This window comes from Humulus lupulus, chromosome 8, assembly GCF_963169125.1.
Source record: "Humulus lupulus chromosome 8, drHumLupu1.1, whole genome shotgun sequence".
Taxonomy (NCBI): Eukaryota; Viridiplantae; Streptophyta; class Magnoliopsida; order Rosales; family Cannabaceae; genus Humulus; species Humulus lupulus.
Window position 1 is genome coordinate 30,330,324 of NC_084800.1, and position 11,085 is coordinate 30,341,408.

At 30.1% G+C, this 11,085-nt stretch overlaps 1 pseudogene; it reads left to right on the top strand.

The window, feature by feature from the left end:
• Positions 1 to 761: 761 nt before the first annotated feature.
• LOC133796613 (glyoxylate/hydroxypyruvate reductase HPR3-like) lies at positions 762 to 3,404 on the top strand (annotated as a pseudogene).
• Positions 3,405 to 11,085: the final 7,681 nt, after the last annotated feature.

The window sequence follows — 11,085 nt, forward strand, 5'->3', positions numbered from 1 at the left end:
AATCTAATTCAAATTTTAAGCATTAATTAACTTAATTCATAGCCAAACAAGAATCCATCGTAATAATTCAATTCAGTAGTTGAAGAATTTTATTCAATTTATGTGTACACTTGCACTAATTATCATGAACCTTGCATTATAAATCTAGATAAGGCAAACACCATCAAATTGAATGTAGTTATATATACATGAAATTCAAAAATATTTACACATTGCATTATCTATTAACTAGTGCCAAACATCAACTCTTCACATGGGTAAAGTCAAAAAAATTAAACAATGGAGGTATATAATACTTGAAATCGGACAGAGTAATAAGAAAATAATGAGAAGGCGACGGAGAAACCCAGAAAACCAATGGATTGTTTGCCGAAAATGGAGGTCCACAACCTTTTTTTCTACCTAAAATCGGACATAAATGAAAGCAAAAATATCATAGCTAGACATGCAGATAAAAGAAGATGGGGAAGCCATTAATGGTGTTCCACAACACCTAAAATTTACAGCAACAACAATAAGACAGTCGAAGAAACTAGCAATAACAAGAAGAAGAGGAATAAGGCAATAATGGAGGTAGATTTTTTCCTAAAACCGGACAGAGTAAGAGGAGCAAGCTGATCGATGGATAAACCTAGGAATCAGTGGAGAAACCTTCTCCCTGGTTTTAGACTAAGCTAACGAGAAGAAAGAAATATTTAATCAAATATAATTAAAAATTTGAAATGACAAAAACATCCGTAGAACAATACTCCACATATTTAGTATTAATTAAACAAAATACATAATTTTTATAAAATGTGATTTTTCCCAAGAAACCTAAAATTTTCATATTCTAATTTCCACTTAAGATTATTATTATTATTTTACTTTTCAATTAAAAAGAATTGTTTCGTTATTTTGGGTCAATTAAATCTAAAATTTTCCAAAATTAAAAAATTTCTGCCTGCGCTCTCCAACTCCTCGTCCCCAAAATATACACCCAAAAAAACAAGGAAAACCTCCAAAGTCAACCAGACGATCGGCCAGAAGTCCTACTGGTTGTACGGATGCTACCCGCTCTTTTCTCGCCATTGTTCAATCAAAAATTCCGATTGGTGAAAGCATGGGAGTCGGAGCTGCCTCTGGACCAGTTTTTGACGGTAGTGCAAACTCAGTCAGAGCGATGATTGCCGACCACACCAACGCCGTCAACACCGAGCTACTCCAACTTCTTCCGGCGCTGCGACTGGTGGTGACTTCCAATACAGGGGTCAATCAGGAGGTCGACTTAGCCGAGTGCCGTCTCCGAGGGATTTCGGTGGCCAATGTTGGGAACGCTTTCTCGGAAGATGTGGCCGATATGGCCGTGGGGTTGTGGTTGATATGCTTAGGAAAGTTTCGGCTGCCGATCGCTACGTCAGACATGGGTTCTGGAAAACCAAAGGAGATTTTGCTCTTGCTTACAAGGTACACACTATGCCACTATTACGTTTTTAGAGGAAAAAGGTCACTGTAGTAACTTGTAAAAAATGTCATTCTTATTTGGGTTCTCCATATTGTTATGTAATTTGATATAATAAGAAGAAAATGAGAGTTATTTTGATCTCTATATTGTTATGTAATTTGATATAGTAACATGACATGAAGAAGGTAAATGGCACTTGGTTTCTAACTTTACTTTAGGTCCTTCAATGAATTTTTATAATATTTTGATCTTAAACTTATAAGTTTGTATCATGTTAGTTCTTTTTTTTTTTTTTTTTTGAAGAGGGTATCGTGTTAGTTCTTAGATTTGTTTTTTATCTAACAACTATTATTAAATGTCACGCTTCATGAACATAAACAAACACATATGAGAAATTATGTAAATAATAAGTTTCTAACCCTTATAAGGTCTATCAATTGAGCTTTTATCTATATTTATATGTGCATTATGTGAGTCTGTGACTCTGACATTTAACAGCTATTTAACTGAAATAGTTTAGGGACTTGGGTGATTTGAAAATTCAAATATTACACATTAATTTGGAGACCTAAACTATATAATAAGATTAGGTTGGGGACCTATATGCGATTAACACCCCATGAAGAACACAAACTAAGGACTTGTCAAACCGAATTGTCTTTCACATTGTCCTATCTTCGGTTACGGTCCAAGAGGTCTTTGAAGCGTCACCGCTGCTTAAAAATTTCTTAAGTAGCAGCCAAGAAGTTAAACTAACACTTAGGGTTGTTAATTTTCAGCTGAGAGGAAAGCGTGTTGGGATTGTTGGTTTGGGGAGTATTGGCTTTGAAGTCGCTAAAAGGCTTGAGGCTTTTGGCTGCACCATTTCTTACAACTCAAGGAGCAAAAAGCCCTCTACCGCATACCCTTTTGATTCCAATGTTAAAGAACTTGCTGCAAGTAACGATATTATCATCTTGTGCTGCAGTTTAACAGGTGAAACACACCATATGGTTAACAAGGAAGTTCTTTCAGCTTTGGGAAAGGAGGGAGTGATTGTTAATGTTGGGCGCGGGACTCTTATTGATGAGAAGGAACTGGTGAGGTGTTTGGTGGGAGGAGATATCAGAGGGGCTGGTTTGGATGTGTTTGAGAATGGTTCAAATGTTCCTGAAGAGCTCTTCCAATTGGATAATGTTGTTCTTACTCCACATACGGCTGTATGTACTCCTGAGTCTTTTGAGAATGCTGTTTCAGTTATGATTGCGAATCTGGAGGCTTTCTTCTTAAACAAACTGTTATTGATTCCTGTGACCAAAGTAAGTTCCCTATTTTCTTATTTTATTGGTTTAAACATTTTCAACCTTGGCCTTCTTTTTGGTGCAAGTGTACAAAAAATGGATATAATTATAGAAGTGACTCTGCTTTATAAGTCAGCCCTTGTTAAGATATTAGTTTATGGCCTGACCTACTACTTAACTGCAGGATTCTGAAAAATTCGTTTGATGAAACATGAAGTATTGAACCATGAAAAAAAAGAGGCTTTTTGACAATCTAAGCTTCTGGAGTTGATCTCTTTTTGGTTCACGATTACTCTGCAATAGATTGTACAATACAAGTGCTAACTTAGTGGGGAAGAACATGGTCGATGTAGTCAAAATATGTTTACATGCATATGTAAGGACTAGAAACGTGGTGGATGCTTGAGATTTTTATGAGCAGAATGATATGGTGGGTGCGGCAATGATGGTACTAAATAATTTTTCAAGTAAATAATCTGTGGGCCTTGAAAGTAAATAGGAGAGATAGGTGCCTATGGTTATTGTTTTAGCCGTATAGAAGAGGATCATTTGGATAAACGACACAGTTTGTCTTGTGTGCTTCCAGAACAGCAAATTGATGTCGTTTCTTCTGTTGTAATATGGGTAACTGCCAACTGGATGATCATTTCAGTTTATGTATTAATTATATCAGTTATTTATATTCTGAGTTTCATTTAAAAAAAAAATAATAAATGAACTAAATCATATTTTACCGTACAATCATATTGCATTAAATTTTGAAAAGAAACATGTGGTTTAGAGAACTCACAAAGTTTTCTATTTTATTATTCAAAATACCTCATTAAAATTCAACATATAAGCGTATAACACTTAATAATTAAATAATTGTTTAGCTAATAAATAGTACTCAGTGTAGCTAAAATACAGTCGTCATACATAAAAATTAGATAAATTGGAGAATCTGATGGAGTATCATTTTAACCGACCCAAAACTCCTTCGTACTGTGTAAAACTTGCATTCTTAATTATTTTTAATTATGGAATGGAAACCAAAAACCAAGAATAATAAATGGCTCATGCGTCTCTCGTCCTATATAATTTATAATTATTATGATTTAAATCACTAATTAGCATTTGTTATATGATGTCATTCATTTGTGTTGTACTACAAGTGACAAGGTCTAGTCCAGGCTGTGCTGCTTTCTTGCACCTCACCTGGATTTGACATAATATATGTTTTTTCATTTTTGATATAATATATGTGATGGTTGGAGATTCGAACTAACCTTGGTTAGTTGTTACTTACAATGAGTTAATATTTTTAGTAAGGTTAGTAGTATATATATATGTACGGTTCTTTAGTCTTGTCATGATGTCATATTATTCTCAACAATAAGAGAGAGAACAAGAGTTATATATTGTATTGAGAGATTTCTTTGTGAAAGTGAGAGAAGGGACTTCTTTTTAAAAGAGCTAAAGGTAAAGGTTAAGAAGGTTCATCATTAGTTTCTTTAACTGAGTATTTTACTAGTGACTTTGTTTTGAGTTTTTTACTGGGTGAGTTTGTTTTGACTTGCATTATGGGTGTTCTGATAAGATTCTGGATAAGGAAATTTCCATCATTATTTAATACGTGAAAAGCTTGTGAGTTGAGTGTTACAATAGATAAATTAACATGGTTGTGTATGTAACCCGTTCTTATTCTCTTTGCTAGTGGAAGTTTCTTTGCTAGTGGAAGTAGGTTATTGATTGGTTTAAAAGGTTGTCTTGAATTTTCTTGTTATAAGCTTGAGTAGTATAAGGATTTTACAACAGTGATAAATGGATATATATCTTTGTTGTGTTGAAGATTCAAGTGAAATGCTTTTTTTTTTTACATTAGTCCCACATTGGTGAGATATGATATGCATTGAGCATTAATCTTACATTGGTGAGATTGTGCCTTTTTTGCTCTATATACATAACAAGCTCGTATCACTCTCTAACACTATAATAGGTGATTATGTAGATTAATTCAGCCTTTGGTATCAAAACATTAAAAAAAAAGACTTATTAAATTCGTTGCATATAAAATATAAAATAATAATAATATACAGAAATTAAACATTTAAGTTTTATACCGAAAATAGATCATTATTATTTAATTAGCTTTTCTTATGACTAGTTTTATTATTAATTGTCCAGGATTCCGAAATTCAATTGAAGAAGATGAAATGAAGGATCGAATTACTTTGGAGCAGATTGCATGAGAGCTGACAATTGAGGAAGAGTATAGTTTAACCAATATGTTTTCAGAAAACAATTTTTAAAAACAAAGTTACAAAAAATAGAAAATTTTGAAAACAAGAAAAAGTTGTTTTCTGTTGTTCTCAAATTTTCTCATTTTTTATTTTTCATCATTTTTTCTTTTAAATTATTTTATCTCATTATTTATTACAAACTTTTAAAATATTTTTCTCTTTGTAAATATATTTGTTAATCTTTTATTTAAGATTTAAAAAAAATAAAACTAAAAAATTGTTTTTAGAAAATATTAACCAAACACCTCTTGTTTTTTTAAAACTACAAAAACAGTTTTCTGTTCTCATTTCTGAGAATACAATTTTGAAAACAAAAAACAATACCAAACAGGCCCTAAGCTACTTAAGAACATTTTAAGTTATAAGTTGACAACTGATTGAGCATTATCTCCCATTATATATCTCTAATAAGTGCACTGTTTTCTTTTTGTATGAAAATCAAAACCCAATTCAGCATGCCTATTTACTTGAAATAGAAAAATTAACATGTAAAACTCAATGTAAAGTTAAAAAAGAGTTAAGGTTCCGCTATTTATTTTGTTTACAAGAGAGTATAAACATTTATTTTTGGGGGCAAAAAATGAGTAATTTTAATTGTTGGTATAAATGAAATGAATGAATGAGAGTGGTACTGGTGATGGTACATTTGTAACCAACCAATATAAAAGTGAAGGTGAGAGTGAGTGAAATTAGGAAATGCAAAAGAATTACCTGATCTTATCAATAAGAACAGGGGCAGACAAGACGATGATGATGATTGGTTCAAGGACGATGATAAACGTCAGTTTCAGAACAGAAATACAGCATCAACATTATTCATGTCGTATTAGTAAAAATACACCCAAAAAAAGTAAAATGAGGAGAAAACCAATCTCCCAGATAGAATGGAGGAGATCACCCTTTCAAGGGTGGTAAGGCCGAATAGTGCGAGAGGAGTGATCATCAGGGCCCATATCCATGGACCATGGCTAGCTGTTGTGTGTGTGTGGAACTATAGCTCATTACATGCTTCCAAATTTCCAAGTGAAGATAGGCACTCGTACCCGTACGAAAAGGCTACTGGAAAATCTTCGTATAGCTGAACAGTGCTTTACTCTGATTGAAAATGAGAGAGTGTGAGAGTGACTCACTTGATTGACTATGTACTTACTGATCTGATATATCCCACTATTAGTGATACACATTAAATAGTATTGGTGACTGGTGAGTGAGTGAACTTATTATTTCAAAATTAAAGCTAAGATATATATATATATTTATATATATATATTTATAGAGAGAGAGAGAGAGAGAGAGATCGTGCTTCCAACTTCCATATATGTGTGGGTGTGGCCCACAATATATACACATGGGTGAACTCATATTGATGTCGATACTTGAGGTATATATATATATATTGCATAACTCACGTATCTAAATTATACTTTTCATAGGGTGTAGATTAGATTAGTCCTATGACCAAATATTCTCTTAATTACGAAATCTTTAAATCTAACACACCTCAACTTCTTGTCCACCCCTTCCTTTTTCATCTACAGCCATTGGCCGACACATATTAGACAGGAGCTTATCACCATGGAACCAACCATTAATCGATGATACAACATATAAATCACACATTTGACTAAAAAGAATATGTTCATGGTTCGATCGATGGCCATGTTCCCCACACCCAAATGAAAATATATATAAAAAAATCACAAGGCACCCAAAACTGGCAACTTGAGGTTGAGCTCCTTTTGACTTAGTTCTCATTTACATTTGTAACCCATTTTCATGATAAAGAGGAAATTAGACAATCAATTAATGTCGGCCATAAGGCAATAATAACAACTTTTGCGTTATCTTATTTTTAATAAGTGAAAGTGAAAGAATAACCTGATCATTTTTATACCATCTATAGACACACAATCCTTTTCATTCATTTTGTTCTTCTTCTTTTGTGTGCGCATTAATATTTACACATACAATGGCGTAATTGAGAATTTAAACAAAGATATAAACATATAATTATTGAAAAGGAAATTTAAATTGTACCGAAATTCTATTTGATCTTGTTCCAAAAGTTGTGGTGTGACATTTATAAAAACATAAAAATAAATTGTGGTGTGACATTTTATAGTGAATTAAAATTATGAGAATTTTTTTAGGCTATATGTTGGTGGGGGAGAGATCAATTGTACCGAGGTGTGAGAGCGGAACCCCTTGTTGTAGTATGGACCTATATTGGTTTTTTTTTTTTTTATCTTTCATATGTTGTATGACTAGAGTATACACCGTAATATATAATGATTTCATATATACTTTTCGTTTTGACATATAAATTTTCTCTTTTCTGTCCGTAGTTTTTTCTAAAAAGATTTCTACTCATAAAATGTGTATTCTTATTTTTCTTTCAATTGTTAATTTATTTGACTCTATTTTTAACAAATACAGAAAGCATAGTACATTTTTTTTGAACTAGAAAAAAACAAGTATGATAAGAGAAAATTTGAGAAAAGTGGATTATGATAAGTAATTGTAGATGAACAAATAAGTGGAAAGTGATTATTAGGTGATTTTATTTCCTAATTTATAATTTATATGTTCTCATTTTTAGATGTACGTATTATGAACTTTGTGAAAATCGCTATACTAAATGTTAATTTTCTTTTGTTTTTTGGGTAGAAACTTAATACAAGTATCTGTGACAACTGTGACAAAGATACTTCACAAAATTTAAAAGATCGATCATTACTTTTATCAGCTCCCAAATTATTACTCTAAATGTACTTATTTCAGCATAAAAATATTTTATTTTCTTCTTTCATTTGGGTCATTTCGTTACTCTTTTCCAAATGAATGGAAATGGCAATGACTCATAAACTTTAAAATGTCCCTAGTTTATTAGATGATGATGTTCTATCAAAAGGTCTTGTCTTAAAACTCATCTATACCTTTTTGCTTAACAAACACAAAAGATGTGACTCTCGTGTGTACAAAACTTAACAATATTTTATTTCAATAAAATATAATTATTTTGTTCATTTAATAGTAATTTCCTTGTGATAATGAATATTTACTTTCTTAGAGGATTAGTGATTTTTATTATACTCGGTGTACAACAGGTTGAAGTACAATTAAACTATTTAAAAAAAACGTGTAATATATAACTCAATTTAAAAAAAAAACTATATTGCTCAAGTTTTTTCTTCTTCTATATATTTATTATCAAATTACTATATAACAGATATCTAAATTATAATACATCTAATAATGTGGTTTGTCAATAGTAAATGAGAACTAAATTTGTTTTAGTAACAGTAAAATTACCAAAAACAAATATATTCTTATAGCTCATTTGAGCATTATCTTCTATCCGATTTATCTGTTGACACAAATTGACGATAAAGGGTAAAGCGAGAAATCTCAATATATAATTGTTTCAAAGTTGCCAATATATTTTATTGAATATTCTCATTAACATTATATGATGGTTCAGTCAAAAATAAATAAATAAATAAAAATCATGAGTCAAAATAAAATTAAGGACCAAAGTTATTGTTTTTTCCGTCAATGTGACAACTAAGACATTTTAATAAGCAGGGGTCAACTGAGATTAGACTGATAGTTAGTTCGTATGTAACACAAAGAAAAAAAAAACACTCCTACAAAATATTATACATAATAGCACAAAATAAAACATTTATACATCATATCAATCATCCAAAAATGGTTATTTATATACATAAATACTCAACTAAATATAATAATATGTTAAAAAGTAAGTGCAACAATTAGCATGAAGATTTTGGTTGGTAAATGGAAGTATGCAAATATATTTCTTTTTGCCAAACAAAAAAAGGTATTGATTGAGATGTTGAATTTAATATTTATTATTACACAATACCATATAAAAATAAATATTTATATATGTATACATATGCCTCTTTCGATAGTGATTGAAAAAAGAAGTCATAGCCGTACGTCTAGTATATGATTAGTGAATATATAATAATAATTCGCATTTGGTTTCTGGATTTTGCTTTGTTGGGTTTCGCCAATAATTAATTTTAAAAGTAGTTTGTGTAATATTCTTTTGTTTAATTATTTACTAATAATATCCTTTCTGAGTCTTTATCGTATATATATATATATATATAGGCATAACGGTCTCTAATCTATAGTGATGGACGAAACCAATCTCTTTCCAGCAAAAGAAGACAATCTCTGCCTTGTTGGATTAAAATGAACAAACATGGATCTTCTATTGGCTCATGTGACTGATTAAGCATCTCTAATTTTGTGTTTATAATTATTTAAATTAATATTAAAATTTATTAACTAAATTTTGAGTAATTATTTAAAAGGAATCTTATTATACTTTGAGGTGTCCTGTCCTATGTAAATATGTGTTACGAAATTGAGCAATCAATTTGATCTGCAGGAGAAGTAGATTGTTAGTCAATTGAGGACTCAATGAAAGACAAGAAGACAGTCGTCCCGTGACTTTTTACATGTTAATTTTTTTTAGTGTAATATTTTCTTTTTGCATTTTAGTTTTTTTATTTTATATTAAAATAATTCTTCTTATTATTTTTTCACCACATAATATAATGTTGGGGTAATTCTATGGTGCATACAGTGCATATTTTTTGTGTTTCTTGTCTCGTGAATAGTTTTCGGCATGATTTTTTTTATGACTGTGTTTATTGTAGTTATTTAGAGCATCCTGCAAATTTTCAGGAAATTTTGAATAATTTATAATGCCGAAAACTAGGTTCAAATAGATTGTTTTCCACCCATATAAAAAAAATCAATCACGCGTGCAACAACCTGTTTGGACCTAGTTTTCGGTATTGTAAATTATTCAGAATTTTCTGAAAATTTGCGGGATACTCTAAATAACTACAATAAACACAATCATTAAAAAAATTGCGTCGAAAAATGTTCACGAGCCGAGAAACACAAAAAGTCACAAAAGGTATATGCACCATAACAATACCCTATAATGTTTTATGTCAAAAAAATTTTTAAATGAAAGAATAGTAAGTAATTCGAAAAATTAATAATAAGGAATAAATAAGAAGAAAGGAAAATTTAATTTTTTTTTTAATATTTTTAAACTTAAATGTATTTAAAATGAATTTAAAATAATTTTAGTCTTTTATTAAAAAAATTTAATAATTTGAAAAATAGATTTTAAAATTTTTATAATTAAATGGGGCACAATTTGGTAGTTGTCAAAGTTCAGGGAGCGATAATGTTAATTATTTTATGCAAATCGTAATAAGGGATATGATATGATAGTATCAATAGTTCAGGTTTAACCGTTTATTTTAGGGGGCACAATTTGGTAGTGTCAAAATTTAATGGGGCGAAAAAGCTATTTATTCTAATATTTAATATAAATAAGTGATTAGCAAAGTATTAAGGTTGTTTTGATTTACGAGAAGTAGGGTTGTGCAAAAGTTTTTGCAAACTGCCAAACTCGAATAAACGACCCAAACCAAACCGATAAAATTGACAAAAAATGCAACTTGAATAACTCAACAAAAATTCAAACTGCCCAATTATGATATTGGGTGGTTTAAGAATTATACTAACCCGCCCAAATAACCCAAATAAAACGATTAAGAATTTTTTTTTTCATTTATAGATACATATATTATCTGAATAAACCGCCCAAATCAAATTGAAAAAACTGACAAAAAATGCAACCCGAAAAACCTGAAAAAAAAATTCAAACCGCTCAATTATTATATTGGACAGTTTGGGAATTATACCAACCCGCTCAAATAACCTGAATAAACTGATTAAAAGTTTTTTTTTTCATTCATACATACATATATTACATATAATATTACATATATTATATGTAATATTAAATATTATTTTTAAAATTTTAACAATGAATTTAGAATAATATTTTAAAGTTTCAAGTTAAAATAATATGTTTAAATTTGGAAGATATATATTATACTTTTAGTTTGTTGAATTTAACTATTTGATTTTTTTTTATTTTAAAAAAAGAACTTAAGATTGGTTGAGTGGATTAACCTTGACAATTTAGTTGATTAAAATATATTATAACTCGACC